Source organism: Dasypus novemcinctus, chromosome 24 (genome assembly GCF_030445035.2).
Source record: "Dasypus novemcinctus isolate mDasNov1 chromosome 24, mDasNov1.1.hap2, whole genome shotgun sequence".
NCBI lineage: Eukaryota > Metazoa > Chordata > Mammalia > Cingulata > Dasypodidae > Dasypus > Dasypus novemcinctus.
This window is the reverse complement of record NC_080696.1, coordinates 48,883,762-48,904,604: the sequence shown is the minus strand read 5'-3', so window position 1 is coordinate 48,904,604 and position 20,843 is coordinate 48,883,762. Positions and strand designations below refer to the sequence as shown.

Sequence of the window (20,843 nt, the reverse complement as noted above, 5' to 3'; positions counted from 1 at the left end):
TTTAGCACCTCTCTTACACATGAGAGGTCCCAGGTTCAGTTCCCAGTGCCTCCTAAAGAGAAGACTAGCAGACACAGAGAGCACATGGCAAATGGACACAGAGAGCAGACAGCGAGTACAGACAATGGGGCGGAGGGTAAATAAATAAAATAAATTAAAAATAAATAAAGAGGATGAGCAAGACAGTAAGCAGGTGCAACAGACTGGTGTGGAGAGCTTATTCAACAAGATGGTGTAAGAGGAGGAAAACATAATGAGAGACTCAACAAAGGAGGGAGTGGAGGTGACTCAAGCAATTAGGTGCTTCCCTCCCACATGAGAGGTCCCAGTTTCAGTTCCGGGTGCTTCCTAAAAGGAAGGTGAGCACACAACAAGCAGATAAAGCAAGCACAAACAATGAGCAGGGGGGAGAAATTAATTAATTTAATTAATCCTAAAAAAAAAACCTGGTCCTTGATCAAGAGCTGTTGTCAAAATGCCGTATTGATGCCCTGGACACTCTCTACTTGGCCCTGCTTTGTCCCAGTGGGGTCTAATGATGTCATCTAATGTCATGCTCAGACAGCCTCAGGTTCTGGACCAATGACACCTGGTGCACCCCAGCCCTACTAATTCATGATACTTAAAAATATTTTTTCCTGGCCTTTTAAAATAGAGCATGGTGGTTTCTCTGCCTGGTCTCCACAGGGAAAGAGACTGGCAGACACCCCCAAATACCTACTCAATAGCCACTCCCCTTTCTTCCTTACTTAAAAAGAAACTTCAACTTTGTGGCAAAAAGTACCCTGCAAGAACTCAGGATCTCCTTTGCAGCTCTATATATAGGTGAAGTTTCTAGTGGATATAGGTGAAATTCCTGAGGAGGATATCTGTTTCCAAATATGTAGACAAAGACTGAAATAAAGAAGGTTTGGAGCTCTTCCTCCTCCTTTTTACCTAGAATGAGAACAAGATGCCCGGAGGAACAGCAGCCATTTTGTAACCTTGAGGTGACAGCATGAAGATAAAGACCTGCATGAACTAGAAAGCTGGAAAGTCCTGTTGGCCTCAGTAAAAAGGATACCAGATAAGAACTACCTAGCCCAGACTGTTTCTTCCCTAAGACAATTAGATGCTTCATTTATTTAACCCACACTCAGTCAGGTTTTCTACTGTTCACAGCCAAATACTTCACTAACTCATACAGAGACCAAGAACATTGCTCTATGTTCTCTGCTTGAAATTATTCCACTAGTTTTCTTGCATTCCCTAGGGCTGCCCCACAACCTACTTTCCGCTCCTGACATTGGCCCTGAGCCTTTCTATAAATTCAAAGAAGGGTGTCCTTTGTCCCCATCCTGCTGGTCACATTCTCTTCTACCACATGGACCTTGCTTCTGGCCCTCTGCCTCTTACCAAATGGCTTACCCCACGCAACCACCCATCACGACGTTCAGCAATCAACTTACTTGTCCGTTTTCTCCACTGGTCTGTGAGCTCCCCCAAGAGTAGGGCCTGGGTTTGATTCACAGCCCTGAAAAAGTGAATCCAGCTGAATATCTCAGTCCAGTTTCTGCCACGATTTTCAACCCCAGACCCTCAAATCAGACTCCCTCAAGTACGACATTGGCCTGGATTGGCCTTCGTCTTTAGCACAAGCCTGCGTCTATGGAGCAGGCATTTATGAGTACCTGCTGTGTACCATAGGCTGCCGGGCACTGAAGGAGCTGCCTTTCTTGTGAAGGTAAGTGAGAAGGCAATGGCAACAGAGTTCTTGTGTTTTGCATCAAGATAAAGATAGAGCACACAGAACTGGGGGCACCCAGCCAGGGAAAGCTGGGGAGGGCTTTCAGGAGCTGGTGGTGTCCAGGTGAGAAGGGGAGAGGGCATCAAGCGGGAAACCAGTACAAACAGAGACCGGGAGCTGATCTTAAGGAAGTGCAGGTGGTTTTGTGTGGCTGGAAGAAGGGCCAGAGAAGGAGGGATGGGAGGGAGGGGTGTGGTGGGCGATGACGCAGGAGCTTGCTCTGGCTGGATCCCTCTGGCCGCAGGAGACTGGAAGTAGGGAGGGCACGAGACAGGCTGTTACAATGATCCAAGAAGAGCTGGTGAGGAGGCCTGGGCTAAGTTCACGGCCGTGGGAACGGAGCAGGATGGACCCAGTTTAAGAGAAGTTGAAGAGCGAGTGGACAAACCTTTTCTGCCTGTTTGCCCTCCTTCCCGTGGGTTCCCAAACACACTTATCCCCAGCAAGCCTCGTGGCTGATGCCCATGTCAGTTGTAGCTGGACAGGTGAAAAACATACATGTCCCATAAAGGACACCAGAGTGTAATGTGTGACCTGGAATCTAACTTTAAACAGGAGAAACCAATTCCCTATGTGTGAGTGACTCAGGAGGTGTGGGCAGTGGATTTGGCATCCATTCAGCAGGCACATATGGCACTATGGAGTGCCAGGCATTGGAGACACGGTACCACCTGAGAAAAGGCATACTCAACCACAAAAAGGCAAAAGACCCCATTCGAAAATGAGCAAAAGACTTGAAGAGACATTTCTCCAAAGAAGATAGGCAAATGGCCAAAGAGCACATGAAAATATGCTCAGCACCACTAGCCATTAGGGAAATGCAAATCAAAACCACAGTGAGATACCATTTCCCAGCCCCTAGAATGGCTACTGTTAATATTTTTAAAATGGAAAGCTACAAGTGTTGGAGAGGATGTGGAGAAATAAGAACACCCATTGACTGCTGGTGGAAATGTGAAACGGAGCAGCTTCTATGGTAGACAGTTTGGCCATTCTTCAGAAAGTTAAGTATAGAATTACCATATGGCCTGGCAATCCTACTTCTAGGTCTATACCTGTGACAGTTGGAATTTGGTGACTGGACTATGTCAGTGAGGCATAACTCAGGTTGGGTGTCCACCGTCTTACTGGACCTTTATATAATGGAGACACAGAGAGAAAGAGACCGAAAAAGGAAGCCGCTATTTTTGACCCTGCCATGTGACAGAGGATTTGAGGATCACTAGAGCCAAAGCTTAAACATGAAGCCCCAAGAGGCTGGGCCCACGGAGCAGCTCAAGGCTGCAGAGAGGAGCCATATGCCTGGTAGCCCTCAGTAGAACTCATGAGGAAAGCAGAGCAGCCGAGACTGAGAGAGGAGGCTCAGAAAGAGACAAGCCCTAAGCCCGGCTGCCCACAGCTGAGCTCTGGGTGACGGTAGATTCTGGAGGGGAAGGGAGGACATTGGCAGAGATCCACTGCCATCTTCACCTGGCAGGACACCAGGATCAGCAGTAGCTGACTTTGGTGAGAAAGTATCCCTGATGGTGCTTTAATTTGGACATTTCATGGCCTTGGAACTGTAAGGTTTTACCCTAAATAAAATCCCCATTATAAAATAAAATAAAAAATCCCATTATAAAAGCCAACCCAGAAGAGCGAATGTAGTTCAGCCCATTGGGCACTCACCTCTCATGTGGGGGGTCCTGGGTTCAGGTTCTGGTGCCTCCTGGAGAAGGTGAGCAAACAAAACAATGAGCAGACAGACGAGCAAACCATCTGAGGTAAGGGGAGGAAAATAAAGTAAAAAAAATAAAATTTTTTAAAAAAGTAAACCCATTTCTGGTACTTTGCATCAGCAGCCTTGTGACAAACTAAGACAATATCCAAAAGAATTGAAAGCAGGAACTCGAACAGATATTTGCACACCAATGTTCAGATAGGCATTATTCACAATTCCCAAGAGATAGAAGCAATTCAAGCGTCCATCAACATATGAATGGATAAGCAAAATGTGGCATACAGTATACAATGGAATATTCCTCAGCTGCGAAAAGGAAGGCAGTTCACTGAACCTTGAAGACATCATGTTGCATGAAATAAGACAGACACAAAAGGACAAATATTGTATGCTCTCGCTGATATGAAACAATTAGAAGAGGCAATCTCATAGAGCCAGAATCTAGAATATTTCTAGAATATAGGTTATTGGGGATAGGATGTGGGTCAGGAATAAGGAGCTAAGGCTTAAAGTGTAGAGTTTCTATTTGGGATGCTGGAAAGGTTTTGGAAATGGATGGTGGTGATGGTAATACAGCATTGTGAACATAATTAACAACACTGTAGCTCTTTGATATGGTTATGAATTCCAAAAATAGATATTGATTATGTTTGTAATCCGGTCTGTATCTGGATGTGGTTAAATTATGATTAGGGCTTTGATTGGGCCACGTCATTAGGGTGTTGGGTCCCCACCCCTTGGTGGGTGGGGACTCACAGATAAAAGACATGGCAAAGGACAGAGTTGGGGGGTTCTTAAAGTTGGAGTTTTGGTGTTGAAGTTTGATGCTGAAGTCTTAAGCTGGCGCCCTGGGGAAAGAGACAGAGCCATTCGCCTGACAATCTACAGCTGACCTTGTGAAGAAAACAGAGGAGCTGAGCCCAGAGGAACCCAGGAAGCCTGAACCCTCACATGTCAGCAACCATCTTGCTCCAACATGTGGAAATAGACTTTGGTGAGGGAAGTAACCTATGCTTTTGGCCTGGTATCTGTAAGCTCCTACCCCAAATAAGTACCTTTATAAAAGCCAACAGGCTTCTGGTATTTTGCATCGGCACCCCTTTGGCTGACTAATACAAACACTAAGTAATATATTAGAATGTGGTTAAAAGGGGGAAATTTTGGGTTGCATATATGGTACTAGAATCATTTTTTTTTCCAAGTTAAGAAAAGACATAACCCCTGCCCTTGGGATCAGATGGTCCAGTGAAGAAGAGAAACAAGGGAACAGGCTCTTCAATGAGAGTTAGGTGACAACATTCTCTAGGAGCCCAGCAAGGGGCTAGCGAAATAGGGCAGAGCAGGCACCATCTAAAGTCACCCATTGCATGTGAGGAAGTGTTCTCCATGGGAAGAAGGACTGGAGAGCAGGTGGACACCCTCAAACAAACAATGAAAAGCAACCAGCCCCAGCTACATTTTTAAACATTTTATTAAACAGCAGGCAGCAAACCTAATGTTTATTAGATAAGATACGTAGAAAGTACAAAGAGTAGCAAAACAGCAAACCCTTGTGAAATTATTTGTGGAAGGTAGCTGCATGGGTGTCTGCCATAAGAACATTAATATTATCTCGAATGTTCCTTGTACTCCTTATGCCATTTCCCTTTCCTATCCTTTGGACAGAACCAACAACTTGAACTGTGTGTCTCTCAGTTCCTTGTTTTGCTTTATAGTTTAATCACACACATGTTTATCCCTGAACAATATGTAACATACTTATCTGACATACTTATATTCCCATTTGCCATCTGATAATTACAAAATCTGAAGTCTCTGGAAGACCTGATTACATTCGCTGTCATTTCTACCAATCCTAGGTTATCATGTCCTGCTTCCCTGTCTGTTCTGTGATTTTGACGGTGCACTCAGCTACCTTAGAAGCTTATCCATGGGAAATCTTTGGAGCCTAGCTAGAAGGTAAATTCCTCCAGACACTCCTCAATTCTTCCAAGTTTCTGGAGACACGACTAACCCCGGACATCTTTACATCAAATTTGCAGCTTGAGGTTTTGCAGATCATGCATTGAGCACTGGAGCGCAGACCCACAAGTGAGTCAGCATGTGGTTTCTAGTTTGCAAGGACGTTTTTTCCCTCAGCTCAGTGGCAAAATTCAAACTAGGTAATTTTTCCCTAAGGCAGCTGGTTGATATTTACTTCGTTTCTATTTCAACCTTGTAGCCCTTTGAAACCCCAGCTTTTTGGGGAGAGGGAAGAATTTTATTTTGTTTTCTGACCCCTGCGTTCCACCAGGCAAAATCCCTCAAGGTAAAGAGCTGGCTTCACTGCTCTGCTTACTTCTCTGGGTTCTACTCTTACTAATGTTTTGGCTTCTACATGCTTCTTAATTTCTTTGTCATCCTACCAATGCAATTTCGACATTCGTAGTTTTAACCAGAAGTTTTTCGTTCTTTTTTTTTTACACGGGAGAGTCAGTCACCCATACTCCCTCCTCTGAAAACAAGTGGCTCTCTCTCCCCCCTTTCCTCCCCCCTCCCCCTCTCCCTCCCTCTCTCCCCCACTTCCCCTTCTCTCCTCCTCTCTTCCTCTCTTTTGTCCTCTGGCGCCCCCTGCTGTGGAGAGGGGGCTACAGCACTTAGTTTGCATCTGCCAGGGCCTTGAAGAGAAGGCTAAGAGGTGCCTAGGGTAACTGAGTCTCGCCCCGTGTACCTGGTGAGGCCCAGCCAGCTATGACACTCTGGCAGCCAGCCCAGGAAGAAGGAGAGTTTCTGGGCTACATGGCTTGGGCCTTGAGCTCCACCTCCTTTGCTCTTCCCCAAACCCTGCAAAAGTTAGATGGGCGGACCCTTGGGAGGAAACCTGCCCCTGCTTGTGTTCCTGTATGACTTGGGCAAGTCGCTGAACCACTCTGAACCCCTGATTTTCCTCTGCAGCATGAGAACATGGAGCGAGTGTGGTGGGAAAAGAAATGAGATTGTGCCCTGTGCCAACTGGGTTGTCGCACAACAAAAGTTCTTTTCCTTGCAGGATGGAGCAGATAAAAGCTGATTTTTACTGATCAGTCCCCATGTGTGGGAGGCAAAATAATACCCCCCAAAAAAGATGTCCACATCCTAGTCCCTGGAACCTGTGACCATGTCACATTACATGGCAAAGTGTCGCATGGCAAGGCAAGAGCAGAGCTTCCTCTTCCCAGTTGTTGTTCCTCTACGCATTCTCCCTGGGCACATCATCCTCCTCTGGTGTCATTTTCCTTCTAGACCTCAGATCTCTATCTCCAACCCCGACCTATTTCTATTCTTAGTATGTTACAGACCTAGAGTCCATTCCGTTCATGGCAGCCGGTGACGTTTTTAAAACTAAACAGGTCATCTTACTCCCATGTTAAACCCTTCTGTGGTTTCCCACTGTACCTTGAATATAATCCAGAAGTCTTCCCACGACCTGGGATGGAGCTTCTGGCTATGTCCCCGGGTCTTCTCCCACCGTGCCGGCCTCTCCATTCCTCGACCACCCCGAGTTTGCGTGTGCCGTGGTGGCGTCCTTTACTCTTATTCTTCTTCTATACCCTCCCCCCCCCCCGACAGTCACATGGCTCCTGCCCTCCAGGAGCCCCTCTTCATCCTTTCCTCTCTTCATTGCAGTTTTCATGGTCTGAAATTACCTTGTTCGATACCGTCTCCTTGGGCGTTCCCTCCCGCTAGAATGGCCGCGCCAGCAGAGCAGGGAGCTCGTCTGCTTTGCTCACACATAGCAGGCACTTAATTGTGGCATGGTTACTGAGTCCTGCCTGTGTGCCAGGTACTGTTCAAAACTCGTTACCTGGATTAGCCCCCTCGATACTCACGAAAATCAGGTAGAGTCTGTTATTATCACCCCCATTTTACAGATGAGTGAATTGAATACGGAGCAGTTAAAGGACTTGCCCACATAACTAATCAGTTGGCAGAGCCAGAGCTTGAATCCACAGGGACTGGCCTGCGTTTTCCATGGCGGCACATGCTAGCCCTAATAAACATCTGCTGACTGAGCGGGAGCGGATAGATGAACAGTGGCTACTCAACAGCTCCGCTAGATGGTTTACAGGCACCACAGACTTCACAAAACTGACTTTGTCATTCTTACCCCAAAGACTTATTCCTCCTCCACCTCTTGCTTCTCCCTTTTCATCCTTGGTTCGCCCTTTTCCTCACCACCCCCTCCCATGAGCAATCCCGCAGCAAAGCCTGCTGATTCTACCTCCCCACAATCTCCTCTCTAGAGCTAAGCCTGCTATCCTCGCCCACCTGGACCCCTGCCATGGACGAGCTACCTCAGGCCCCCTACTCTCCATGCATCAGCCAGAGAGATTCTTCTAAGATTTATCTGCCCTTCAGATAAAGCTGAGGACTCTTTTTTTTTTTTTAAAGATTTATTTGATTTATTTCTCTCCCCTCACCCTGTTGTCTGTTCTCTGTGGCCATTCGCTGTGTGATCTTCTGTGTCCGTTTGCATGCTTGTCATGTGGCACTGGGAAACTGTTGCTTTGTTGTTGTTGCATCATCTTGCTGCATCAGCTCTCCGTGTGTGTGGCACCACCCCTGGGCAAGCTGCACTTTTTTCACGCGGGGCAGCTCTCCTTGCAGGGTGCAGATCTTGCGCATGGGGCTCCCCTACGCGGGGGTGTCCCTGCATGGCAGGGCACTCCTTGCGTGCAGCAGCACTGCACGTGGGCCAGCTCACCACACGGGTCAGGAGGCCCTGGGGATCGAGCCCTGGACCCTCCATATGGTAGGTGGATGCTCTATCAGTTGAGCCACATCCGCTTCCCAAAAGCCGGAGACTCTTAGCTTGTCTTCAAGCTCCTCATATCTGGTCCCTGCCACCCACATTCAGTATCATCTCATTCCACTCATTGTCCCAGACCTTCTTCATCTTCATTAAATCATCTCTTTAGCTTTTCTGTCTACTCAGAATGTTCTTCCCCTTCTACCTTCTTCTAGGTACTCATCCGTCAGGTCTCAGCTGCACCTTCACTTCCTCGGGGCAGCCTTCCCGGTCCATCACCACCACTGACACCTCCACATCTGGCAAAGTCCCCATAGCATCCTGCACCTTCCCTTCATGAACAGTCACCACGCTCCTTTTTTCTTCCTCTCCCCTTCTCCACCCACCCCCCAATTGTCTGCTCTCTGTGTCCCTTTGCTGCGTGTTCTTCTGTATCCACTTTTATTCTTGTCAGCGGCACTGGGAATCTGTGTCTCTTTTTGTTGCATCATCTTGCTGCGTCAGCTCTCTGTGTGTGCAGTGCCACTCCTGGGCAGGCTGCACTTTTTTTTTTTTTTTTGCACTGGGTGGCTCTCTTTATGTGGCGCACTCTTGCACGTGGGGCTCCTCTAAGTGGGGGACACCCCTGCGTGGCACGGCACTCCTTGTGCACATCAGCACTGCATGTGGGCCAGCTCCACACGGGTCAAGGAGGCCCTGGGTTTGAACCCTGGACCTCCCATGTGGTAGGTGGGTGCTCTATCCATTGAGCCAAATCTGCTTCCCATCATACTCCTTATTAACTACTTGTTCAGTTGCTGCCTTTCCTGCTAGAAAGTGAATTCCACAAGAGCAGAGACTGTTTCTGTCCTGTTTACTATAGGTACTATTTCACATTAATTCATTATTTATAACTCATTCTCTCTACCAAAAAAATAGCTGGTACCAAAAGAGTTAAATTTTCTGGCATCCCCAGGCAGGAGGATTTGTGCTCTTTAGAGGTGAGGCCACACTTCCTCCTGCTGCCACCAGGCGGGCGGAGGCAGTATCTCCCTTAGAGAGCGGTTCCTAAGGCGAAAGAAGAGGCAGCTGGTTCCAAAGAGAAGCAGATGTCCCTCTCACTCACCCTTTGGAGAGATCAGAGGGTCAAATAAAGGGCAGGTTAGAATGGGCAGGTTCTTGGGGGGGGGGGGATATATGGGTGAGGGCTTCTAGAAAGCAGCATTACAAAAAAATGCTATTTGCTCATTTCTTCAGTGCAGGAGACAATGTATTGAAAAAGCAGTTGGGTGCTAAAGAAACCAAAATCTGTGTGTTTTTAAACAAGTTGCTTTGGTCTAGGTTTTTCAAAGCATTTCAGCACCATAATCAATGTAGACCTCAAATATACCCAAACCTGTGAATTTCTTAGGGTGGCCACCATCATCTTTATTTTATAGAGAAGGAAGCTGAGACGCAGAGAGCTGAAGTGACTTGCTCAAGATCACACAGCAACATTCGAGCTATTGAAGCCAAATTCTTCTAATTAGTACCAAGCTTGTTTCCATTACATTCTTATAACCTTATTAATATTATTATTTATTTATTTATTTATAATATTGCTATTATTGTTATCAGAGTTATCATTCATTGAGTGGTTACACTGCCAGGCATTTGTATGAAGCACTTTACAAATATCGTATCCTCACTATAATTTCATGAGATTGGTATGAGAAAGAGAAAAGCAGTCCTTGACTTCTGAGAGCTGAGCTGGCACTCTCTTGTTGAATATGAACAATTTCATGAAACGTCAGCATTGGACAAGGCCCCTCTGTGTCCATGATGGAGCAAGACAAAAACATGATCTCTTTATGACGAATTCACAACACTGTGATTATACTAATAGCCATTGATTATACACTTTAGATAGATCATATGGTATGTGAATACATCTCAATAAAACTGCTTAATAAATAAATAAATAAATTTTCAAGAACAGCCAGAAATAGCAGCTACGTACAGCAGAGGAAGCATAGAGAGCTAGAGAGGTGAAGAATTTTCTGGTTTGTCTGTTTTTTTGTTTACTATCATTATTTTTGAAATAATGATGATGCTCTAATAACGATTGAAGTGATGAATGTACAGCTATGTGATTATACCAAATACCATTGAGTGTATACTTTGGATGAATTGCATGCTTTATTAATACATATCAATAAAATCGGTTTGTTTAAAAGAAAAAACATGATCACTTTGTAATCGTGTCTGAACACAGACAAAACCTGACTGACCCCTCAGCCTCCTAACCTGGCTAACACGAGTGACTGCTGCTTTGCCAACCACAGCTTTAAGCTCTACCCAGTCTTCCCCTCTTACAGTCAAGATCTATTAAGAAAGCCAGGAATAGAACGGTGCCCCCTTCCTGGCGGATCCAGTCCAGTGCCTGGACGGAAGGTGACACCAGAGCCCTGGGCAGGGAAGTGTCAGTAAAGAGAGGGCTGTGGATTCAGAGACAGCCTTGCCTACCCGGAAGCTGGCTCTTCACCTTTCGATAAGCAAATCAGTTAGTTCATGCCCCTCGAGAGCTTTCAAGAGGAGTGATTTCTCTGTTATCCTTGGGTAGCAGGATTTGGAGATCTTTATTTCTTCATACATTTTTCTTTATTTTCTAGATTTTCTCTAATGAGCCATGTTACTGGGCTTAGATATCAAAAAACCACAAAGACGTTTAATGATTTAAATAATAGGATCATCCTCAGCAAAGCGAGGCATTCAGGCTATTCAGGAGAACTGGGACACTCCATCCTTGTTCGCAGACCCAGTCTGCTCCCTGGTCCTGCTGCCACCACCCTTGGTCCCTACAGGCCACTCTCCACCCTGCAGCCAGAGGGATCTAGTTAAAACTCGGGTCTGTTCCTCTGCTCAGCGCCTCCAGGGAGGCTCCATCTCTCAGAGCCACGATCTAAGTTCTCACAGAGGCCTACGAGGCTCCGAGAGGGTCCTGTACGCATCTCTGATGTCCACACCTCCCCCCTCCCTCCCACACGGGCTCCGCCGCTCCTCAGAGGCACCGGGCACGACCTTCCCGCAGGCCCTTTGCACTTGCCACCGCCTCTTCCTGCACCACTCTTCCCCCAGCTAGCCACTTCCTACAGACTCTGCTCCAGCGTCACCTTATCCAGGAGGCTTTCCCTGATGGTCAGTATAAAAACAGCTCCTCTCCCTAGCCCCCTTCCATTGCTGTGTCTTCAAAACACCTGCCAGGACCCGGACTATTTTTCCCTCACGTGTCTGCTATGTCCACTCTTGCTATGCTTTGTTTATGGCTGTGTCCCCATGCCTAGAGCAATGCCTTGTAGGTGCTCGGGAAATATTTGTCAGAGGGATTAATCTCCCATCCCGCACTCACACTGGGGAACACAGGTGCTGAATAGAGGAAGTGTGATTAAGTCCACGTTAGCGAAATGTGTATTTGTTAATGGACACCTCTCTAGCTACGACATTCTGTAAATGGTCTCTAAATGGGAGGTCAGAATAAGAAGTGATGATTTCCAAGTCGGGAATCAGGAGCATCTTCTCTGGGCCGTGGCCCTAGATGGGAGCCCTGAAGCCTGGGAGGATCTGAACAGAAGAGGGTGGGAGGGCAGACTGAGGGCTCAGCATGCGCCAAAGCAGGGTGGTAAGAGGGGCGTGCTGCTTGGAGGCTTAGGGCACGACTCCAGCTGGGAATCTTTCAGGTGGGGTGCTCTCCCCTGAGTCACTGGCTGTGGAGAGGGAAGGGGCAATGCCGGGGGCTTGGGGAGGGAGGTGGCAATCGAGATGTGCAACTAAGAAGCAGCCCACAGGACTCTGGAAAACTCCAGCCTCCACCACACTTCCCTCATTCCAGATGTCTTCATTTCAGCCCCAGAACCAAAGCCAGAAGGGACTTTCTAAACTTAGCAAACTCGGGAGGGGCTCTGTGAGCTCGACCAACCTGTAAGGACACTCAGAAATCCCCAGAGGATAAGAATAGTCAAGCCAGAGGGGCGAGGGGAAGGGCCTTGAGACGTTCCTGATTCTCTAAGGACCTGGCAGCAAATCTCCAGCCAACGCAAGGAGGTGTTGAGTTCCTTGTTCTGCCTGCGGTTACCTCCACCGGAGCAGAGCTCTGTTCCGCTGCTCCAGACCTTTCTGATGAATATTTATAATGGGAAAATAAAACCCTCTTTTGACCCCGGAAATTTTTTTCTTGGGAGGATAGAGAGAGATAGACAAAGGCCTTCCGAACAAGATGTCTTAAGGGAAATGAGTGTGGTGCCACACAAAGTGTGATGAAACTCTACTTCTTTACCTGTAATCCTTCCAAGATCGTCGGTGGCAGGCACCCCCTCTTCACAGGTGAGGAAACTGAGAATAAACGTCTTGTCCGAGGTCACACACCTAGGAAGAGGTGAAGCAAGACGCGCCTGCATTTAGCCACGCTCCAGTGGATAAGCATCTGGCCTCTACGGGAACCTCTTTGCAGCTAACTGTTGGCAGCGGAAAGGGGTATGGTCTCATCCTACTGGGTGCCGGCCACCAGAGCTCCCTGCAGAGAGCAGAGCCCTGCTCCCCCTCATCGCCCCAAAGGGAGGGAAATTGTGGGAACCTAGAGGTTTCCTGGGGTAGGGAGAGGGGACAGGGAGAGCTGGGGTCAGTGTCCATCACCGTCCACTGCATAATCCTCCCTCTCCCCAGTCTTCCTGCTTTCGCCTGCAAGGCCAGGACGCTCAGGAAGAGCTTCTCCAACGTTCCTGTGCCTGAGGGTCTCCTGGAGATCCTCGGGGGATGCAGAGCCTGCTTCTGCAGGTCTGCAGTGAGGCCTGAGCCTCCAGTGTCTCACAGGCTTGCCCAGGTGCTTCCCCAGCCCCAGTTCCCTCTTCTGTAAAATGACCCCAATAACCACACTTTTAGCAGTAAGGCTGGGGGACCATCAGGGATGGACAAAGGAGAAGGCGGGGTTGAGGAAAACTGCATTTCCCACGCACTTTGGGGACGCTGTGGGACCTTGGAGGAGCAGAGGGAAAGAAAGCAGCAAAGGAAATAAGATCTGGAAAAGGTGAGACTCAGAGAACCCCAATATCTCTCTCCTGCCAGTCTGCCACTCTGCCTGAACTTTCACCATTGTGTCACTTTTTGGAAGTACAGCAACGCCCACCAAATGATCAGTGCAAGCCATTCCACTTCTTTGAGTAAAACTGTACTTCTGCGGAGTGGGTGGAGCTCAGGGGTTGAGCGCCGGGCTTGGCATGTTCGAGGTCCGGGTTGAATCCCCGGTACAGCCTAAAAAAAAAATCCCTCAGGGGACTAAGTGGGAGCGGATTTCAGCACACTTGAGCCTCCCCAGGCTGAGCGCACCAGCTCCAGAGCATCGTCATTACAATGCCCCCCCCCCCCACCCAGCTTCCACAGAGACGACTGAAATGCCAGAACCCACTAACACGTCGCAAATAGCCTTGCGAAAGGAAACACCTTAATTCCTGTCTTGCGCCCAAGGGGAGCCCTCCACAGCGCGCGCTGGGCACCGCGGTGCTTAAGGCTGCACGTCCGTTCCGGAGTCAGGGTCACCTGGGCGGGGCAAATGACTTAGAGATCCTGAAGCCTCGGGTTCCTTCTCTGTGAAACGGGGTTGATAAAATCACCATCCATTTCTTAGGGTTGCTGTGAGGAGTGTGGGAAATTAACGAACGCCGAGTGCGCAGCTCTGGGCGGGGCGAGTAGACGCGATCGGTAACTCACGGTTGCGGTTGCCATCGTGGTAGAGGCAAGACCAAGATGGTCTCGGGAAGGCTGATCCCCTGAGGACCCCCGCCCCGTCGTGGCCCCCTCTCCCCCCCCCCCGCCCCCACTCCCGGGGCGCGCCGCCGGGGGCTTCAGAAGCTGCAGTTCCCGCGTCCAACCACGCGGGGGCGGCAAATACCGGGAGGGGCCGGGACGCGCGGCCCCAGGGCCTCCCGTCGCGCGGTGCCGCCCACGTGGCGAAGTTCGGACTTCCCGGTGCTGCCCTGAGGCCGCTGACGAAGAGCCTGTGCCCCCGGGGCTGGGCCACATTCCCAGGGGACGAAAGCTTGCCCTGGGCGGGGCGGGGGGTCCTTTGTCCGCAGAGCCTGCCGCGCGCCTGACCTGAAAGCCGGTTTCCCAGGGGCCAGAATGAGGGCAGCTGTGGCGGATTAGGACAAGTTCCCAGAAGAGGTGCAGGGAAATGAGGAAATAAATGCAAGCATCCTGGGAATTCTCACGAATTGTTCCAGTTGCTCTTGTTGCCTAACAGGACCCTGAGCTCAGTGGCATAAAACAAGAACTGTTCCGTGGTGCTCATGGATCCTGCCGGTCGGGAGGTCAGGAAGGGTTCAGCTGGGCAATTCTTCTGCTCTCGGGGGCGTTGTCTGTGGTCACTTAGTGGTACTTAGCTGGTGGCCGGGCCGGAGCTCCCAGGATGGCTTCACTCGCATGTCTAGTGCCTTGGTGGAGTGGATGAGAGGCTGAACTCAGCTGATCCTGTTGACAGAGCATCTAATGCATGTGTCCTCTCCAGCACGGTGGTTTCAGGGTAGGTGACTTCTCACATGGCAACCAGCGTCCCCCAGAGGCGCATCCCAAGCAAACCAGATGTGAGCTGTGTGGCCTTTTTTTTACCTAGTCTCAAAAGTCACTTAGCATCCTCGCACTGCATTCCATTGATAGAGATCAAGTCATCAAGTCCAACCTGGATTCGAGGGGAGGGCACAGAGGCCCCAATTCTCAGTGGGATGAGTGTCAGAGAATTTGCAAACATATTTTTAACTGCAACAAGTTAATTTTTTCCTAACTGCAAAATACTGTCATGCCCTTCCAAGACCCGCCTCCCTCCCTCCCCCAATTCATCCTATTTTTGGTGTCAGGCTCAAGCTCCAAGTCCAGGATCTCCTCATCTAACTCAAATCCAAAAGCAGACAGGTTCTTGGGTTCTATGCATGGGCAGACTTCCTCGTGATCTGAAGACCTGTAAAACTAAAGGAACGTGTCATCTGCCTCTCACACACCCAACCTGGTAGGACAGGCACAGACAGGAGACCATTGAAGACACTGCTGTTGTAAAAGAGGAAGTGGGAAGCTCAGAGCAGGTATTGCTTCATGGCAATTCTGAAATCCAGGTGAGCACCTGTTGCCAGAAGCCTCTTTTTACTTTGCACTCTCTGTCCCTTTTAGTCCAAGCTGCCAGTGCTTCCAAGAATACAATTCTTTTCAAAACCTCTGTGAGTTTTCCATGAATCTTCTGAGGACCCCTCCCATCTGACAGAAGCCACAGCCATAAATCTCTTCAAGACAGGCCCTTCTCTACCTTGGGCCCTCTGTGAGTCTGCTGAGGGACTCTTGAGGGTCTTACCACCCTCTTCTTTAACATGGTTTGTCAGGGTCTAAAAACATGCCCTGAAGATTCCTAGAAGGCCCAGAGCATCTGCAAACAGCCTCTCCACAGCCTCGGGGAGGTCAGCCTTCCTACCTGTCAGCACAGGCTCCAAGCAGAAAGGTTGGCCCAGTACAAAGCCTCTGCACGAAAAGCTCCTAAGCTTGTATTGATGTATTGATAAGCTGCACATAGAAATTCAAGATGAACCTCTGGAAAATGCAAGTCTCTATTTGTTGCCCAAGCTCTTAGGAAGGATCTCAGCAAAGAAAGACCCATAGAGCTTGCCATTACCAAAGGCTCAATTAAAAAAAAAAAAAAAAGTTATAGTGATAACATATATATGACCCAAAAGCTCACATTTTAACCTTTCTTAAGTATACAATTCAGTGCTATCAATTACATTCACAGTGTTGTGTTACCATCACCACCATCCATTACCAAAACTTTTTCATCACCCCAGACAGAAACTCTATAGCCATTAACTAAGCCTCGGAACTTGAACTGATGAACTGATCCAAAGCTCCAGGAAAACTCCTATGAAAAGAGGTTAGAAGAGGTGAACTGTGGCCTTGGGAATTTATGAAGATCTCCAGAGAGCTGAGCCCATGTGGCCCACCACAGTCAGACCAGCACTCCAACCAAGCCCACTTCCTCCCTCCACCCCAGCCCTGCAGGCGACATAAAAGTGGACAGAAGCAAACTTCACACTGCAATTTAGGACTGAGAATAACAACAGACCTCAGATATGGTGAGAAGAAAATGTCCTGACATTGAAGGGAGTAAGTGAAAGGGTGGGGCTGCTCCCAGCAGGAGGGAAGGCCGGCTGGGTAGCTCTGCACCAGCTGTCCTTAGAAGGGGGGGGGCAGAGGGAGAAGAAAGCCGGAGGGATGCTGTAAGGTAAAACACCCATCAGATTTCCAAGACTTGGCACATAAAAATAATGTACAACATGGCATTAATTTTTTTATTATATGTTGAAGAACTATTTTGGATATATTGAGTTGAATAAGCTAGAGCATTGAAATTAATTTGACCTGTTTTTTTTTTCACTTTTTTTTTTTAATGTGGCAACTAGAAAATGTAAAATTATATTTGTAGCTTGCGTTACATTTTCATTGCACAGCACCATGATAGAATCTGGGGAGAGATTCTGCTTCTTGTTTGTATTATTCAGTATAGCTTAATCTTTTTAAATAAGCATGATTATTTCTATGAAACAATAAACTCATTATTCCAAAATTGAATAAATAAGCCAGCGAACAAAGAGCTCTGCTTTCTCTCGTGGGATGTTGAGACAACTAGAGGGGAGGCTCTGGCAGGGAACCAAGAATAATAGAATGGAGAACAGCTGTGCTGGGTCCTTAGGGACCATTTGATCCAGGCCACTAGTTTTAAGACAGGGAAACTGAAGCTCCCAGGGGCCACTTAACAGTCCAAGGTCACATGGACTCAAGTCTGCATAGATGAGACGGGACTCGCATTCCAGAGGTAGCAGAAGTCCCCAGTTGGGGACTTAGTTCCCAAGAGTCCTTCAAAAGTAAGTACCACTGCCTCCCCTGCCCAGGGTGCTTCCTCTTCCAAGCAATTCAAAGCAAGACACATCCCTCAGCCCAGAACAAGCCCCACTTCCTCTGGGTGCAGAGGTGAAGGCCCAGCCCCCTGGTCTGGCCCAGAACTCTTGGACATTGGCCCCATGAAGCTCAGCAGGCTCCTTGCCCTCTGCCTTGCCCTCTACCTGGTGGACCTGGCCAGCTTGAAAAGGACTTCAGGTGAGCTGAGGGGTTGGCAAGGACCCAGTGGGGAAGGGGCTGCTGTGCCAGGCCACCTGGCCATCACTTCCAACTCAGTGGAAAGGCCCAGGTACCAGAGGGGCCCACCTGCGGCACCATCCAGTCTGTGGCAGGCCTGGGGCCAGGATTCCCCAATGTCTATTTGGTTTATTCAAATCCTCACCAAATTTTTATTCTGATTACAAAAGCAATACGTACCTTTTGTTTTGAAAAGGCAAACCATGCATAAATGTGTTAACTTAAAAAGTGGGTGCCCTGTTTTTACACGCCTCCAATAATCCAATTCCCCAAATGTATCCAGTGTTAGCAAAATTCTTGAGAGAAAAAATGTTTTCACACTGTTTTAAAAAATAAGACCCAGTCCTCAAACTTGGGTGCCCCCTGGAGTTACCAGGGAACTCTCTGAGTCCCACCCTCAGAAATTCTGGTTGAACAGGTCTGGGGTAAAGCCTGGGCATCAGGATTTTTTAAAGTTCCCCAGGTGATGCTAATGTACCACCAGGGCTGAGAACTGCTGCCCTAACAGAAGATCTTGGATTTCCTTCCTTCAATGGACTCTTCATTCTAGAACTGGGATTTTTTCCCAGTATATCCAGCATGGCAGGTTCACCTCCATTGAGGATTCACCAAATGATAAGATGAAGCCGTGTCAACCCATGTCTTTATTTTAAACTGAGGAATGCTGTCCTTGTCATGTCAAAATTGTGTATGTGGCATTCCACGAAGGAATACACTGGGCTCCTCAGGGCCCAAGGCTAATGATAAGGAGCATGTGTGCAGACATGCACCTTTGATAAGCCACTTTAGTGATAGCCAGGTCCAGGTGTGAAAGGAATTAAAACTAAGCCATTCAGTGAAAGAAGTCAGTTTCCTTATCTGTTGATGACCTATGGATAGTAAGGATTTTTTAAATGCAAATACCTTTTACCTAGTTTGAAAAAATGAGACTTGTTCAATGTGGTTCAGCTGTACAGAAAAAGGATTTTTAGAAAATTAAAACCAGCTGAATTTCCACCACCCAGAGATAACCACTCTAAACAGTTTGGTGAACAACCTTCACATCACCTGTGGGTCAATACATATACATTTTACGTCAGCGGGACCAGATTATAGCTCCTCTTTTGTGATTTGCTTTTTTAATCAACAAAATATGTGGGCATCTCTCCATGTTGCTGCATCCAGATCAACACTGTGCTTTTTAGTGACTGCAGGGTATGCCTTGGAGCCCTTGTTGGTAAACATTTACATATTTCCCTTTTTTTTTTTTTTGGAAGCAAGGCAACCACAAGCCTCTTGATGCTAGGTTATAAGAGGGAGTAGGATGCAAATCTTATGACTTTGGGAGAATTTCTGAACCTCTGTGAGCTTCAGTTTCCTCATTCATGAAATGGGGAAAGCATTACTGTCTTCATGCAGTCATTTAAATACTGTAAAGGTGGCCAAAACCTAGCAAGGAGGAAGCAGATATGGTGCAAGCCCACCTACGATATGGGAGGACCCAGGTTCAGTTCCCAGTGTCCCCTAAAGAGGATGAGCAGGACAGCAAGCTGGTGCTATGGGCTGGCATGGTGCGCTGATGCAACAGGATGACACAGCAAGATAATGCACAAAGAGACACAGCGAGGGAACATGAGAGACACAACAATCAGGGAATGGAGGTGTCTGAAGTGATTGGGTGCCTCTCTCCTACATGGGAGGTCCCGGGTTTGGTTCCCAGTGCCTCCTGAAAAAAAAAAGAAAAGACGACGAACAAAGAGCAGACTGTGAGCATGAACAGCAACAGCAAGGGGGGGGCGGGGGAATAAATAAATAAAAATAAATCTTTAAAAAACTAGCAAGGTGCTTGGTGAAGCATAGGTGCTTTGAAAAAACCATGTTCATAAAAAGGATGCCTAGGAAAGTTGTTAAAATAGGAAATGTTGTGTATGTTACCACAATAAAAATTAAATTTAAAAATGCTGTGGTTATAAAAAAAGCTTTGTGCAAAAAAAAAAAAAAAAAAAGACATGTAAATGACAGCTTTTTCTTTCTTACCCTGCACCAAACTCAACAAGAGGCCCCCCAGGAAACATCTCAAAGAATCCCTGTTCAGCTGTGCTGGCTCCCCCCAGCAAGGGGCCACTGCAAAGTCTGTGTCAGCTGATACTTCTACAACTGTCTCCAATAAATACGAACACTTTGTCTATGCTGGTTATCGGGGCAATGCCAACAATTCTGAGACCACCAAGATCTGCTTGAGGGTCTGCCACCCCCGTTGAGTCCTGTCATAGACACGGGGACAGTGATGGTGGTTCTAAGATGATGCACCTGTGATGGGAGGGTGCTGGTGATGATGGTGGCGAAGCAGCTGATGGGGAGTTGGTGATGACAGTGATAATGGGAATGAGGGACACGCTACCGAGGGGTGGTGGCAACGGTGGTAATGAGGGTGCCTGAGGTGTAGGTGGCAAGGGTGGGGCTGACGGTGGTGGAGATGGGAAAGCTGCAACTAATGTTGCTTATGGCTGGAACACCAAGATGGGAGCTGTCGTCTCTACCACCAGGCCAAGGTGAACACAGCTGAAGACCAGCCCTGCCCAGCCCTAGACTTGCTGAAACCTGCCTCTGCCTCCATTCCTGCACTGACCTGGGCCCATCCTGTCTCCTTCTGGGACAGGTCAGCAGCCTTCAAAGCCGCTGCCGGCTGAAGTCACCGCACAAGGGCCAGGACCTGCCCTGGAAACCTGCTCAGGCCACCCCAGCGCCCAGGCCTGGTTCCCTCTGAACCTCAGGGTCAGCAGTGGAATCAAACCTGCCTCGCCCTCCTCCCACCTCCTGCGGCCCTCATTCCCCCAGGGTTGCCAACAGAAGGGCAAGGGCAAAGGGCGGCAGCTCCCCGAGTGCCAGCAGGTCCTCGTAGAGCCAGGCTGAGCTGGCCTTTGGGGAAGCCCATGCGCCTGACCCACTGCTGCTTCCCTCCTGGGACTCCACACAGAGCCCTGGGAGGCTCTTCCTGTCCTGCAGGAACTGTGTGCTTGAGGAGTGCGGGAGGGGGAGAAATCCAGGGGATCCTGGTCAGTCCCCTCCCAGTGATCCTGCACGGATGAGGACTTCAGGGAATTTTCTGGCACCGTATCCACCCCCTCCCACCTCTCTGTTCTCCCTCCAGTCCAACTCCTCTCCTTACAGAATGGGAAACTGCAGCCCAAGACCAAATAGCAAAACCTGAACCCAGAAGCCAGGATGCCCCACACCCACATCAGAACTCTGCGCCTTCTCCAACTCTATTCTTGGTGGCAGGGGACTGGTTCTCAGGCAGGGGATGACTCATTTTCACAGATTATGCTTACATAAACACTGAGGAGGCTTTTTCCCAGCCAAACCCAGGGAGTCTGGGGAATTAGTCAGATGAGGACGGTGGGGGAGTAGGA

General features: G+C 48.5%; 1 long non-coding RNA gene across 2 annotated transcripts; it reads right to left on the bottom strand.

The window, feature by feature from the left end:
• Positions 1-1,440: 1,440 nt before the first annotated feature.
• On the bottom strand, positions 1,441-14,485 carry LOC131275789 (uncharacterized). Of its 2 annotated transcripts, none has more exons than XR_009183244.1 (4): positions 14,377-14,485; positions 12,566-12,654; positions 3,455-3,494; positions 1,441-1,513 (listed from the first exon to the last, which is right to left on the bottom strand). It is a non-coding gene; the product is annotated as an uncharacterized lncRNA (long non-coding RNA). The 2 variants fall into 2 exon arrangements; XR_009183245.1 differs by lacking the exon at positions 14,377-14,485 and adding an exon at positions 13,726-14,022.
• Between the last annotated feature and the right edge of the window lie 6,358 nt (positions 14,486-20,843).